We start from the raw sequence: 16,787 nt of genomic DNA on the forward strand, positions 1-16,787 counted from the left end.
GAAAATCCAGAAGTGACCACTAGGATGTTTTAGCAGATAACTTTTCAGGTCATTTATATATATATATACAAACACACACACACACACACACCACATGCCACAGGGTAAATTGAGGCTGTAGCATCAGTTTTCTCATCTTTAACGTCGGGAGAATAATGGTACCTGTGTGAAATAGGAGAAAGTATTGATTGCTCCATGTCCGCAGCTCCTGAAGCAAGGCTCCTGAAACCCTTGTCATTTCCTAAGTGATAAGAACACTAAGGGTGGGGCACCTGGGTGGCTCAGTGGGTTAAGCATCTGCCTTTGGCTCAGGTCATGATCCCAGGGTCCTGGGATTGAGCCCCACATTGGGCTCCCTGCTTAATGGGGAGCCTGCTTCTCCCTCTCCCACTCCCCCTTCTTTTTTTTTTTTTTTAGATTTTTTATTTATTTATCAGAGAGACAGAGGGGGAGAGAGCGAGCACAGGCAGACAGAATGGCAGGCAGAGGCAGAGGGAGAAGCAGGCTCCCCGCTGAGCAAGGAGCCCGATGTGGGACTCGATCCCAGGACGCCAGGATCATGACCTGAGCCGAAGGCAGCTGCTTAACCAACTGAGCCACCCAGGCGTCCCCCCACTCCCCCTTCTTGTGTTCTCTCTCTCGTTGTCTCTGTCAAAAAAATAAATAAAATCTTTTAAAAAAAAAACCCACTAGGGGCATCTCTTGCTCTGATACTGAGTCTTTGACTTCATTCCTGACACAGGGCTCCTAAACCCTGGTATATTCCTAAATGGTAAGAGCACTAAGGACAACTTTTGTTCTAGCGAGGCTACTCTGGGTGGGCTTCTGGATGGGAGCTGTTCACCAGAAAGAAACCCTGGTAGGATGCTTGGGATTTTCAGTCTCTTTCTCTGATTCTCTTGAGAAAGGAGAGGGGCTAAAAATGGAGTTAATGGTCAATGATGTTTACCTGAGAAAACTTCCATAGGAACCCAAGAGTGCAGAGTTTGGACAGTTTCCAGGTGGAACCCACGGACGTCCTGGGAGAGCAGTGCCTGCCCCATCCCAGCTGCCTTGCCCTACACATGCCTTCCCTCTGGGTGTTCCTCTGTACATTTAAAATACTGCTTAACAAACTGGGAAATGTGTTTCCCTGAGTTCTTTGAGCTGCTGAGCAAATTAATCAAACTCAAGAAGGGAGGTCACGGAATCTCTGATTGATAGCCCAGTAGCCACCTGGGCTTATTGGCATTCTGGGTTGGAGGGAGACATGAAAACTCAGTCTGCAGCTGGTTGGTCAGAAGCATCAGTGGTTACCTGGCTTGCGACTGGCAGCTGAATGTGAGGGGACAGTCCTGTAGGATCGACTGAACATTTAACCTGTGGGATCTGACACTGTCTCGGGGTGGGTAGTGTCAGAATGGAATTAAATTGTAGGACACCCAGCTGGTGTGACAGAGAATTGGCTCGGTGTGGAGAAGACCCCCCCGCAACATGTTGGGTGACCAGAAGGGTCAGAGGTGTGAGTGTTCTGTGTGAGCGTGGTCATCGTGTAAAAGTGATGGGAACACAGAGGAAAAGCCCAGGACAGAAAGGCACAGTAGGAGAAACCGGGGTTTTCCCTACATAGTAAAGAAAAAAACAGATTTTTCTTAAAACCTGCCTCATGGGGTTGTTGGTAGGATTAAATGACATCGTGTCTATAAAGAGCTGAGCTCATGTTAATAGCTCAATATATGTTAAATTTCGGGAATGGGATTCTACTGGTATATAACCTACTCTGGGGAGATTGGGGACCGTTAGAGTTGGCACACTTCATTTCCATGTCACTCTGCAGGAGAGAATCTGGTTGTAAGACCATATGAGCAAATTAATCAAACTCAAGAAGGGAGGTCACGGAATCTCTGATTGATGGCCCAGTAGCCACCTGGGCTTATTGGCATTCTGGGTTGGAGGGAGACATGAAAACTCAGTCTGCAGCTGGTTGGTCAGAAGCATCAGTGGTTACCTGGGCTTGCGACTGGCAGCTGAATGTGAGGGGACAGTCCCCTTGGAGGGGTGCTAAGAAGTGAGTGTGGCTGGGCTGACCAACCCAACACAAAGCCAGGACTACGAGGGCATGGGGAGGGGTGGAGAGTGGAAGTTGGTGGGCAGCTAATCTCTGCCACAATATATTCTGCCCATTTTCCTGTGGGACTGTTCATTTTTCACTTTTCAATATGTGTGAGGAGATTATAAATTAATGATAGTAACCTTTTGAATCACGTATACTACAAAATTTTTCTTTGGCATCCTTTTTCATGTTTCACTTTGTCTGTGGAATTTTCTCTCTTTAATCTAACTTTTGTTAATATGTGCACATATACATATTGTAGAAAAACTTGAAAATAACAAAAAGGATGAACTGGAAAATTAAGATTGCTTAGAACCCGACCATTACACAGAACAAGTCACTTAGATGTAATGTGTGTGTGTGTGTTCACACAAGATTGAGTTTTTACTCTGTATTTGGCATATAATTTTTTATCTTGATTTTTTACTTAAAATTCTATTTTCCTGGGCCCCTGAAATTTATTTAAAAACTAATTTTAATGACTGATCAGTATTCTATCATAGAGATGTGTTCAATATTTTATTTAATAGTTTTCTTCCGATAGTTTCACTATGACGTGTAATGTCTCAGGAAATGTCTTTCTCCAGAAAGCCTTGGCACTCCACACTCATGGTAACGTGCGTTGGGCACTAGCTACGTGCCAGGCGCTGCGCTGGGGTTAGGAAGCCATCTAAAAAGCAGACGTCATCACTCTTGTCCTGGGGCGTACAGTTTCACACTGTTTTCTTAACATGAGTTTCTAGAAGTGGAATTGCTTCTTGTCAAAGAGAGAGAGAGAAGCTGAGTCAGAGGAAGTAGCCGAGCCCCGCGAAGGGAGGAGCACCGAGCAGGGACCTGCCAAGTCCTGCTCCGGAGGGGATGGCGTAACCATACCCAGAGGCTCCGGTGACTCTGGAGAGGCTCCTGGTGAGCTGGCTCTGATGTCCAGTGGTCTGGTCCAGCTCCAGGCTGTTATTCCCTCAAGGTCTGGTTCAAACTTCCCTTAAAACGTGAATATAATAAGGAAGCCACATGCATGTGCTTCTCGGGGAAAGAGTGAACTTTAGTGTCCAACAAAATAGCACGTGGGAGGGCAGTTGAGGAAAGAAACTATGATCATTCTAGAGGGCATCTCTGGCCCTGATATTCATGGAATCTCAGTCAAGTGTACAGAGGGAGGCCATATTCCATCCGTCTAACTGCTGAACAAAATACATTCTACTCTCCTGCCTTTGCAAATATACCCTCATAGCTACCCAAACACCAGGTCCAAGTTCAGAGTTTCTGGGCTCTTGGAGGCTATATACAGCCGTGCAAGACAAGCGCACTCTAGGCCTGTGGCCTGACCCCCCCTTCTCTTCTCATCCCCAACACCTGAGGGGTCTGTAAGCTCCAGCCACACCCCATCACCCACAGCTCCCATTTATTGAGCTACGCTCTGTGTCGGATCCTGTTCTCCATGATTTCTGTGCATTGTTACTTTCAAATCACAGAGTGGTCAAGGTGCATGTTCAGCTTGCTCACAGTGGGCAACGACCCAACCAGGATTCCATTCTGACAATCTGAACCCAGCATCCACACTCTTTTTTTTTTTTTTTAAAGATTTTATTTATTTGTCAGAGAGAGAGAGCGCACAGGCAGACAAATTGGCAGGCAGAGGCAGAGGGAGAAGCAGGCTCCCTGCGGAGCAAGGAGCCCGATGTGGAACTCCATCCCAGGACGCTGGGATCATGACCTGAGCCGAAGGCAGCTGCCCAACCAACTGAGCCACCCGGGCGTCCCCCAGCATCCACACTCTTAACTGGAGTAGTTTGCTGCTTCTCATAAAAGGCTGGGAAGCTCTGGATCAGAGGATCTCGAGACCCACTTCCTTCCCTGTGATGTCATTCAGCTTGGCCAGGAAGGCAGCTCCTCGTCTGGCCAGCTCTGTATGAGGGGAGGCCCCAAGAGCTTGAGAGGGGCTACGTCTAGAATTCTGTGACTCCATGAGTTCACACCCCCTCCCTCCTGCAGGCAGTATCAAGACATACTGCATGTTCTGAATTTGCACTTTGTTGATCATTTATGAAAATAGGCTATAATCTCTCCTCTGAATTTTCTCAAGATTATCTCCCCAAGTGGGGATGTTTAAATGCTTCCTTCTGGATGGACTTTTCCCTCGTCATTGTGGAAATTCCATGGTTCTCTCCTGCTTTTAGCAAATCACACCGTGAGGAAATACATTCCCTTGGAAATGCTCCTAAGTCTAGGTTTTACCAAAATAAAAGTATTTATCAAAATAATGATCAGACTCTGGAAACTTTTTTCTGAAATTCACCATCTTGGATCTATGGATAATGTTTTGGCCTGGGCTGTGGTCTTGTGTTTAATCCCATTCCTTCGTGGTGGGTTTGGAACTGTAATGGGACCATTAGACAGTCCTTCATGGCCCCCGCCATGCAGGCTAGCTTGGGAGTTTTGGTGAAGGACCTTGGGAAAACACCAGCCCCCAAGGCCCTCATTCCCCCAGCAGTGTTCTCAGTGGTACCCTAACTGGCATGTGGAATGAATATTTCCCTTAAATTAAATCTATACAATATTTCCCACCTCTCACATTATTTCCTCTTTGAATGGGCAAAGGAATAAGAACAATCAGTGTAGAATTCTGGCCACTCTGATAACTCCCTAATGCAGTTCTGGAAAATGTGAAAGTGGAGGCAAGTTCTATATAATTGTCCAAGTGGGAGTGATTTCGACAAGCGCATGGTTTTTCCCAGGGACAGTGGCAGGGCGGTTCTTCTGTGTTTGATTGTCCTAACATATCCAGTGGTGAAAGAGTTTGTTTCATTCTTGTGTTTGTTAACATTTGGCTTCCTATAGCAACTGCCCTCTGTGTCCATTTAGAGAGCCTGTGGGATGAGAAGGGCTGCGTGCTCCTCCTACATCTGTGTTCATGACTTACAGACCTACTGGGGCAGTGTCTAAGTCTCAGGTTCAGTTTCTCTCCTCCTTAGACAACATTCGGTGACAGTTTGGAACCTTCTGCCAGTATATCTTTAGGACACTGATATTATTCAGTGTCCTGAGCTGTCAGTGTTGTCACCTGGTTGTGCTGCTTCGGAAGCTGACATGGATATCCACCTTTGTGTGTCTTGTTTCACCGACGGTTCATGGAGACAGAAGGACCTGCCTTGCCTTCCTGGAGAGCAGGGCAGGCATCTAACCTAGAATTATTCCAACAGACTTGGGGGCATTAATGAAGGAGAGAGAAAGGTAATCAAGACATGGACACGGTCCCTGCTGTCAATGGAAACCAACATGTAAATGACTAATTTGGACGCGTGAGTGAAAGAACTTTGAAACTTTGCAGTGCTTTGTGTGTTGAGTTATTGCTGTTGAGCATTTGTGGAATGACCATAGCTAGGGAGACAGTGCCGGTCTGGGAATCTTAGGAGCTGACTTAGTCCAGGTTATCAGTCCCAGTAGAAAACATTTGCACTAGGCACCAAGAACAAGTTCATGGTTCATCTGATGGTTGTTTCTGGAATTGTAGACAAGGTGCCTAGGTAGAAATGGCTTCTAAGGACTGACCTCATGAAAGATGAATCCATTTAGTCACAGTTTTCCCAAACTGTGATCAGTACTCATTTTGGAAATGTTAATAAATGTGGTTAAAAACAACAACAACAACAACAACATATTGTGGACTCAAATAAGTTTGGGGGATGTTGTATACTATCTGTCCCTTGACAATGAGTAATACAGATTACTCATTGCAGATTAAATGACCCCCTCAACTGAAAAGTTTTGCATTAAATAAATCTGCTAATTTTGTTTACCTTAAATATATGCATCTTAGACTTTTTAGGGTCCTGTTTTATAATTCGTAGTTGACAAGTATTCTTCAAGACACCAGTTTGGGAAATGCTGGGTGGTTAAAGGTGTGGCAAACATCACAGCTGACTGCAGGAGGAGCAAGATGAAAGCCTATAGATGCATTCGTCCAAATCTCTTTCCAGGAGTAGAAAACAAAAACAACCCAAAACATAGGATCTATAGACGGAACCAGTAAATCAAAACACAGCAATCTGTGCTCACTGTGTTATTATTTATGGTTTATGCAGGGATGCAAAAGTGCCGATTCATCGAGCATTTTGCCGTTCTCATTAACTCGACTGAATATTTCTTGTTTAAAACTACTATGCTATTTTAGATCTAGATTGGAATCTTGACCTTTACTTTTACAAATTTGGATGAGGGGGAGCCTGGGTGGCTCAATCGCTAAGCATCTGCCTTTGGCTCAGGTCATGGTCCCAAGGGTCCTGAGATCGAGCCCTCCATTGGGTCCTCTGCTCAGCTGGGAGCCTGCTTCTCTCACTCCCACTTCCCCCTGCTTGTGCTCCCTCTCTCACTGTCTCTCTCTCTGTGTCAAATAAATAAACAAATAAAATCTTAAAAAAAAATTGGGGTAAGTCTCGTGGTGTCTCATTTGCCACAAATGAAGATAAAACCAAGCTGACAGGGCTGTTGAGAATAGGGGAATAATTGCTTTGTCCTTGGTGTATGGTAGATACTCTGTAGATGGTTGTGTCCTCTGCCCTACAAAGTATTACTAAAAACACCCACAGCAGCTCTCTGTGAAGGCTGCATGTTTTGCTCAGTGCCCAAGGCCATTACAGAATTGAGGAAAAATGGTTTTCAAGCTTATTCATCTTGTAGAGTCAGAAAAGAAATATCTGAAATAGATTTCTTGAATTCTGGTGCCACTTCCTTCTTAACCCCAAGACAGGAGATGCTGGGCATGAATGTGAATTCATCACAGAAAGCTGAAGTGGCACTGGTGTCACCATAACTGTGGCCAGCCCAGAAGCCTGGGGATAGTCCCTCCTCTGGCTGTGGCTAACTGTGGCCAGGACTGATGTCACCCAAGAAATTACTTCCTTTGCCCAATTTTTCTTCTTCTTACATGTGTGTCATTTGAGAGGGAAAGTTTCTGCCAAAAAACCCAGACAGAAGTGGCACTTATTTTTATACCCCTGGTCTTAAAGCCTGGAAGTCTCCTTTCTACAGTATTTTCACTTTGAAGAAGTTGAGAGTATCTATCCATCCGCAACATCCAGCATCAACATTGACTGAACACCCACTGTGTACCCATTGATAAGGAACCTGCCTTCATGGAACACAAGACCAGAAGGGAATGACATTAGGGTGTAAGTCACCTGCATTGGCCACAGGTAGCTGTGTGTAGGCTGTCACTGGGGATAACGTTCTAGGTCACCAGCAGTCTAGCATGAGGCATAGTCATGAGGCACAGGGTAGCTGTCATTTGAAAGTTTCAGGATCCACTTTCAAGAGAAGAAATGAATAAATATTGAGTTCCTGTTAACCATTAGTGAACACTTAGCCCTTCTGTCTTTATTCACCAGGCAGTACTGGGTTTGAGACCCATTGACATAACACAGCCATCGTTGCTTCTAAATATGTGAAGCTGTTGGCTAATACTTGCTATTACTGTTTGACACGAGGACACAGACACCTAATATGATTCATCTCTGTTTTATAAGACCCAAAGCCTTTATGGATACAGATGGTACAAAACGGTGCAAGTAGCAGGGCCTCTGACACAATCCCTTTGGAAAAACCAATGAACACTTTTCTAAAACATTCTCTAATTAAACGATAGGAAGGACAGAACTAAAGAAACTAGAAAAAAAAAGGTAGGTAGGTATGTGGAACAAGCAAAGGAAGTGTGACTATGAGAGTGAGGTCCTAAAGACAGAGTTCACGCACACATCACAATTAATTTTCAAGAAATCCTATAAAAGAGTTTCTTTTCCCATAGTAAGGGTTAAAGAAGGAAAGAAACATATAAAGATTTCATCCAGACTAATTGGCCTAGAAGCTACTGCCTTTCCTCTGTCTCTCAGGAGCTCTCCAAGGGAAGCTGAGATATGGTGCTGTTATCAGAGGAAATAAACAATCAATGACATCCTATTTCTAACTCCTAAAAGCAGTGACCCTCCTCCCATTAGATAACAGGAGACATTGGGCTACAGCACCTGAAGATAATGAATTAGAGTGTTAAGGACCTTGGCACTTTCACAGTTGGATGGGAAAAATATCACAAGTCCTAACACAACCCTGACCCTAAACGTAACCTTAACCCTAACCCTAATCCAAAACCCTACCCCTAAAACCTAACCCTAACCCTAATGATAACCCTACCCTAATCTAAACCCTGACCAGACCTAACCCTAAGGCTAACCCTAACCGTAACTCCTAACCATCACACTAACCTTTAATCCCTAACAACTAAACCCTAACTTGAACCCTTAAACCTAACTCTAACACTATCAGATGAACCATGGGCAATCATCATGAGATATCAGCTTCCTCAGCCCCAAAATGGGACTAACAATAATGCTTAAGAAGGAAATAGTAATAGGAGGGGTCCAAACTTGGGTTTTAGGGTGAGACAGGTATTTGAATCCAGGTTCTACCACTTACAAGTTGTTTGACCTTGGGGGAAGTTACTTAAATTCCTTGGGCTTCAATTTCCTTATCTGACACCAAAGAAAAACAGTAGTACATCCTTCAGAGTATTTTTGCAAGGATTAAAGTGACGAATAAATATATGCAGGTAAACACTGAGCATAGTGATTAGAAGGTTGTAGGGACTCAATCAAAGTTAACCACTGTGATGACCCACACTGACTAACTCACACTGTTGTCACTCTTGAAACTTAAAAGCAGTAACAAGTATACAGAGGTGTTTTGTCAACTGTAAAGTTTACCCCGTCATATTATGTATCATTAACAGTGGTAATAGTTGTGGTTGCAGTGTGCTTATTATTAATACTTTTCTTTGCAGTTATGCCCTAAGAAAGACCAAATGAGTCCACCACTCCTTGCTTTGGACTACAGAGATGTTAACCAAGTTTCTTTGGATACCAGAAGCAAAAATTACACAGCACAAGGTAAGAGCCAGTTCACCTGGAGTAGCCACTACAGGTGAAACGAACACTGAAGAAGGAGACTTTGGATCTAATCCATAACACAGTCTATCTTCTCCCCCAGTCAGTACTGGCACCACCCAGCATTCATTCCTCCACCAAGGCTTTATGCCAATCATTTCAGCTGGAGAAGCGTGCCAAAGAACAACATGGATATGGAAAAGAGAACAATCCAGCATGGTGGTGTGTGTGTGAGACATCACAGAAGCTCCAGGTCCATGGCTGTTCCCACTGGAACAACATCAGCATGGCCAGCTCTCCAAAAGCTAGTTCAAATCCTTTGCAAGGAGATCAAACTGGTTAACACCTTTCCAGAGCAGGTATGGCAAATTGCTGCCTGTGTGCTGACACTCCCTCCTCTCACTCCCATGGCAGACCTCCCTAATTGATGGTCTCACTCTTTCCTGCTAAGCCCAGACAGAAATTCAGAATTCCTCCCAGCAGAGCACACCAGGCATGTGGTGTTGAAAGACTGTGGTTTTCATACAGGGTGAAATCCAATGGTAATCCCACTTCATAATATCAGCCTACAAGCCATCCAACAATTCTGAGGCTGGTGGCAATAGCAGACCCTGCTCCTTGTCTACCTAACAGCTATTCCCCTGTTCTTTCTCTTTCTTGCATCATGGAGGCTGAAAAAGTCAGGTATTTTCCTAGGTGCCTGTGTGGTGAGGACATAGGTGTTTGTCCCAATCCTGGCCAAAGGGACACATTGTGTGTATTATTGATGGTAAAAGTTCCCTCCCTGACAAAAGAAATAAGCAGAGAGAAACATTCTTTATGCTTGGGCTTTGCTTGCATGGAGATGTAATATCACGGGCTGTCTGTACGGTCTTGTAATCATAAAGGGACAAACATAAAAATGAAAACCAATGTTCTGTAGATTGTGGAGCAGAGAAATGCAAAGCACCTGGATCTTTACTAGCTTTCTTTGTGGCTACATTTCACTTTTACTTGGATGTGCTAGTCCTGTCGCCAAAAGCATCCTCTACCTTAAAAGGTAGAGCACCTGTCCCAGTATAAATGCTGAGCATGTCAATTGCTTATGTTCTCAACTTATTGCACTGTTCAGAATGGGCATGTTATTTAGGCCCCACCAATCATAGGCGCCCATACTGAACCTAGAATCAGAAGCTAGTGATGTAAAGAAACAGAGATAGCACAGAATCCATGGTAGTGAAGGAGGCAGGAGCTATGTCCAATGTCCACAGGCGGCAGTGGCAGTGGCCTTGGCTGTGGCAGCATCTGGGGTCCAGTGACGTCCTATGTCAGGAGTGCCCCAGGTGCAGCAGCAGTGACATTGGTTGGAGTGGGTGTGGGAAGGGAGTGCCAGGCTGCATAGCTTCCGAACCTGGCTCTCCATCCTTCTATGTTTTTGAGCGTCTCCATATCTATTAATCAATTTGCGTTTTGCTTACAATGGCAAAATTGATTTCTGTTACTAACAACTAAAATGCCAACTGATACAATAAACCACATCCAGTGTTAAGTGGATAGTATGATAGTATGATAGTATGATAGTATGGATAGTGTGATAGTATGATACTATCTCAAAGAAGTCCATCGTCAGCAAAATACCCACTTGCCATCTCCTTTGAGCATATAAACAGATACATCTCTATGTCTTAGTGAGTAAAAAAACAAGACGTGCTTCCTTTTATATGTTTTTGGATTTCCATGGTGAGGGAAATATAAAATTCAATTAATTGTTAAAATAATCCTCCCAAACAGACATGAAATAATATTTTCTACTTCCTGGAAGGAAACAAGAGCTCAGCTCGTCTCTCCTTTGTGGTTGCTTGGAATGTCCACAGTGACCCAGTTACCATAGTGAGGGCTTCCTTTTCAAAGCACAGTGGAGAGGCAGCCAGCTCAGAACGTGTTCCGACAGTCATGTGATTCTTTCCTGCTCCCACAGACACCAATTTCATTGTAAGCTCTATGCACTGTTGTCTCCTCCCTTTATACTGACTTTATGCTACAGAGGTTCTTCAGCCCTGGTATGGGGCCAGCTGAGGTTTTAGAAGCAGTCATTTTTCTCCTGATCCTATTTTGAGTTGTTTGTTAGGTGGAGTTCTGGGGGGAAGCCTAAAGTTATGGGCAGGATGATGTGAGAGCCAAGAGCAAAAACCAAGTTTCCCCTTCTTCAGACTCTTACACTTGCTGGGGTTCGGTGGTAGATCAGATGCCTGACAAAAGCCCTTTTGGTCAAGGTGGTGGTTGCTAGGCAGAAACTACCACCACTACAGGCTTACTTGCAGCAAATCCTAATTTCCTACTACTCTTCCTATCTCTGACCTCTTTCTTCTTCAGCTGATTAATGATAATAATAATGATAGTAGCCACTTTTTTAAAAAAATTAAGTACAAACTATCAGCCCTACTATGGGCTAAATGCTTTATATACATTATATAACTTAACTTAACTTAATTATTTAACTTAATCCTCTGATCTCTGGAAGTTTTTTTTTTTTAAGTATTTATTTATTTATTTATTTGAGAGAGAAAGAGAGAGAGTACATGCACAGGGAGGGGGAGGAAGAGGCAGAGATAAAGGGAGAGAGAATCTCAAGCAGACTCCCCACTGAGCATAGAGCCTACTGTGGGGCTTGATTTCATGACCCTGAGATCATGACCTGAGTCGAAATCAAGAGCCAGACACTTAACCAGTTGAGCCACTGAGGTGCCTCTCTGCAAGGTATTTTTAACCCCCACTTCACAGACTGGAAAACTGAGATACAGGGAGGTTAAGAAACACACCAGTTCACTTCTAGAGGTTGACATTATTAGTTTTTTCATATATCTACATTTTATCTCCCAGACAGACTCCTTAAAGGCAGACATCAAGTAGTATTGATCTTTCTCAAACCCATGGAGTTAGCAATAATGCGCTTTGGTCAACTGGTCTGTCTTTTAACATCCTAGTATAGGGGCATGAGAAAAATGTACTTTCCAAGGGAGTTGGCCAATGGCCCGCTGGGAAATATAAAAACACCTGGCCGTAACAGGGACAAATTTATATTGTTCACCTATTTCTTTGGAGCAGACACTCTCACCAGAGCTGATTTCAAGCTGTTAATGAGAAAGCACAGGAAGAGACAAGCACAACTGACCCTCAGGAGAGGGTAGAGGCTGGCTGTGGCTCTTCCCTGGCTTCTGGAGGGTCACAGGGTGTTGAGCCCCAAACTGCCTTGGACTGTCTGGATGGCATTTTGTCTCTGTGATCTACTAATAGCTTCTCAAAAACATGGTACCTTAGAAGGGTTTTGGGCTCATGGATAATTTACCCAAATCTAACGCTGATGCAGAGGTTCATTCTGGGTGTAGTGGTGCCTACTAAACCTCAGACAAGGGAGCTTCATGCCAGTCCCAGGGAGCGCACACCCACTTAGCATGGAGTTATGTTTAGACAGAGGGAAGCAGTGTAAGCCATGGTAACGCCTCTTCATAAAAGCAAACAATTAAAGCAAGGCTTTTCCACAGTGACTTAGGGTAACAAGGTGAAAAATTTCTTTCAAGAATGATTAACCCCAAAGATATGCAAAAAATGTCAAATACAAAGTTTAATGATACCATATTCTTCCTGCTGGCCAGGCAGCAGGTCTTTTCATCATTACCTATGTCTGAGATACTCTTATTTAAACAAAAAACAAAACCAGTAACCTCTTGTTTAAGCCCTGATCAAACTTACCACGAGGAGGAACATGTTTTTAAAATGCTTACAATCCGAGATGATGTGTTTCTGAGACAATTGTATCTAGGACAATAAAGAAACAGGTAGATGCGTTGTTTAAAGAGAAAGAGGTTTCTAATTCTTAGCCAATCTAAAAAGAGCTCTAAATCTTTTATCTTTTAGTGGGATTGGAACAATACTTGACAGCTCAGTAGTAGGATGCCATCGTAGGGTGCTTGGACTGGGGATTCATTCTTTCAATAAACTTCTATTGAACACTTCCTGGGAGCCAGAGAGACACTCTGTAAGGATCTGGGATGTAAAAAAGAAAAATGGCCACTGACCCCGGAATGAGGTGGTTGAAGAATGCATTCCAGGGTTGTCAAACTACAGCCCGAGGGCCAAACCCAGCCCATGGCCTGGGGGTTCCTGGAGCACAGCCTTATCCATTTATTGATATCCTGTCTATGGCTTCTTCCATCACAGCAGAAATGAGGAGTTCAGACGGAGATGGTACACCCACAAAGCCTCCAATAGTTACTATCTGGCCCTTTACAGAAAAAGAGCCAATCCCTGGTATAGGAAGGGATAGTACAGGCCTAGACTAAGACATGGACAATAGAGGTAAAGATGAGGACTTAGTCTGGTGAGCTTCAGAAGGCAGTATGTGTAGTGCAGAATGGGAGTCAGAGAAGCAGAGACAGACCAGGGATAGCATCCGCCTTGCCCCTGGAGACTGCACAGAGGGGATCTTTGCTTTCAGATTGTCTCGTTCCCACCCTGTAGGCCCTGAGGACACACACGCAGCATTTCCTGGTGCCCCCCAGAGCAAACTGTTTATGTGTTTATCAAGCACACTTCTGTATTAATAGGAATGGCCTTTTGTTCTACACAGCCTGGGACAATACACCTAAAACAGACACTTCTTTTTCAAATTAACAGCTCATTGAAATATTGTTCACTGCTTGATCGAATGCTACCATAGAAGTCAAAAGGACTTAACTAAATATAAGCCACTTAAATAAAACATAACAATATTGAATTTGGCAAGTTAAAATCTATAAAACTGTTTTTCATGATCGTTACCGTGACTGTGCTAATCCAAAATAAAGCACTATCAGATAATTTAATCTTTAATTGATCAAACTTTAACAAAGTCGTGGCAAGGTGACTTGATGGTAAATCTTGGCTTTATTTACTTATCTTAATTAGAGAATTAGTGACAGGTTCAAGGCAGATTAAGGAAACTGCTACGGGGGCAAGATCACCTTGAGGAATTCTCAGCTCTCAGCCTCCCTTTTGACCCCTGTGGATCTGTGAGAGTGCCTAAATCTTATAAAAGCCCTGAATCATGCCACATTAAGTCTATCAGTGCAAAAAAAAACCTTATGAATGACTATTCAACTCAACCAACATTACTGGGGTCTACTGGATGTAAAGCATGGCCATGCCCTGCTCTGGGGCGGCAGAGGGACCAGGAAGACCAGGTGTTTACCTAAATGAGCTGTGAATCCAACCGGAAAAGACCGAGGGTCAGTGTGTATTCAAGTAAGGCAAATGTGATGGATTCTTCATGGAGGTGGAACCGTCTCGTCAGTGGCAGCTTGTGTTTGGGATTCCCATCACATGTCCTTCATTCTCCTGCCAGCAGCACCACCAGCTCCATGCTCCTCCCCTCCTGTGTCACTTCAGTGGAAGCAGCCACACACAGATCACCCCCGTTCCGGGCCCCAGCCCAATCCAAGGCACCTGCTCCTGGCCACAGTGAGGGGCCCTGGGTCCTTCTGGGGGCTTCCTCTACTTGCTGGGAGAGCATAGCCCTGCTTCCCTGGGAGGAACACAGCGAGCACGGGTTCCTGCCATGGATGGAGTTTGGGGCATTGATGTTGATGATGCTCCAAGAGAAGGCAGGGGTGCTGTGACCTCAGTCAAATCTCTGCTCCCTGGCATCTCTACCCTTCCCACAGGGGGCCTTTGAACCCAGTAAATTATCCAGCCTTGTGTAAGTTAATCTGAGTTAAGTTTCTAGCCCTTGCAAAAAAATTCTAATAAAAAGTGACCCAGGAAGCGGAGGAAGAGTGGTTGATTCTACCTGGGTTACCAGGGAGGAGAGCCTCCCTCTGAGACCAGGAGACCAGGAGTCAGATTTCTACAGACTAAGGAGAGGGAACAGCAGGACAGGCAGTAGGTACTGAGCATGCAAAAATACAGCGGGCTATGGATGTATGGGAAGCGGGGGCTGTCCGGGGCTGGGGGTGTTTCCTGCAGGCGTGGGACCTGCAGAGAAGATGAGGAGAAGGAGAAACAACTCAAGGGCAGGGTGAGGCCAGTGTATCCGTGATGGGCTTTGAAGGCTCAAATGAGATGAGTTCCTAAAATCCAGGGTAAGGAGTGTTATGCTTTTAGCCTGTCCTTAGGTAGAAATGAACTCTCAAGCACATAGCAATCTGTAGGCCAGCATTAGAGAGCTGGGTGCCACGTTTGGCTGGTTTATTCCCTCAGTACAGACCTCCGGTTTCTTGGCCCCTCTGTAATCAGGGCTTGCTTACCTGTGCCTGATTGCCAGCGTCAATGACAAGCTGCTTGGGAGAAATAAGGCATTTAGCATGCACTCTACTCTGAAATATGGTATTTTGGTTGGGCTTGAATTTGCCTGTGGCTGCTGTTAACGATTAAAAAGAAATATATAGCAGGGGTCTGGTTTTAGGAATCTAGAAGTTAACTTGCAAAGTACAGTTGTGTGCTGCTCACAAATGAACGTAGTCCTTCACTAAATGTGAAGAGTTGCCGGCTTTTCGCAGGAGTTGGTTGTCTTTGTTGAAGCAGGAGATCTTAAGTAAAAAGTAGTGCATAATTCTTGAAGGTGCCAGCCAAGTCTCAGAGTCCTACAAACGACTGCAACAAAAAAATGAAAATAGGGAGCAAACGCAGGACCTCTTTGTACTATGTTTGCAACCTCCTGGGAGACTATGATCATTTCAAAAATAAATGTTTATTTATTTATTTTATTTTTAATTTAAATTCAATTAGCCAACATATAGTACATAATTAGTTTCAGACGTAGAGTTCAAGAATTCATCAGTTGGGTCTAATAGCCAGTGCTCGTCCCATTCCATTACCCCCTCCCCTCACCCTCCGCTCCAGCAACCTTCAGTTTGTTTCCTAGAGTTAAGAGTCTTAGGGTTTTTCTCCCTCTCTGATGACTTCATAAGAAATAGCACAGAAGATCATAAGGCAAGAGAGGGAAAACTGAATGGGAAGTCATCAAAATAAATGTTTTTTAAATGCAGCAGGACCTGTGGCTAAATACATTGGGGAAATGCTAAGCCTTGTATCTGTCTGTTGATTTTTAAAAAGCACATGGTTTTCCAAAGGTTCTGAGAAGTCCTGCGAAATAACAATATTTGCTTGGGGACTGACCTAAGACCTGATTTCACATATAAAAGATACACACACGTGACATGGTTTGAATTGTCTGATCTCTTAAGGGGGTCCAGACCAAAAACAAAGTTCGGAGAGGCCATGGGTAGACATTAGAATTCACAAGGGCTCTGAGCCGCCTCTGCTGAGAAGCATTTTTGAGCCAGCCTCTCCTGCCAGGCAGAGACCGTGCACAGACTCAGACACCTAGCATCTTACTCATTACCAGCCCGCTGCCTGGGAGGCCTGGAAACCCGGGGGGCTGCTCTAGCCTGTGAGACATGAGTGGAGTGGGCATGGCACATATATAGGACAGGGAGGGGACCAGAATGGCTAGAGCAGAGAGGGCAACACTCTGGAAAAGCAAAGGGAACACAAGGAAGACTGGCAAATAATTATGTGCATACAGTGAGGTGTTGTAGGGGAATATGACAGTGCTCGGCTTCAAGAAGCCTCATATCTCATTGACTGGGTGTTTTAGGGTGGATTAGACCAGGATGCAATTGATTATACTACAAAGAAGAATCTGAATGCCTTATTGGAGCCATAATATACCACAAGGATTCAAAAAATCATGATTGTGTGGGAGCAGAGCTATCGTGAAAGGCACCTTGGAGGAAAATATTTTGAGG

This window comes from Mustela erminea, chromosome 4 (assembly GCF_009829155.1).
Source record: "Mustela erminea isolate mMusErm1 chromosome 4, mMusErm1.Pri, whole genome shotgun sequence".
Taxonomy (NCBI): domain Eukaryota; kingdom Metazoa; phylum Chordata; class Mammalia; order Carnivora; family Mustelidae; genus Mustela; species Mustela erminea.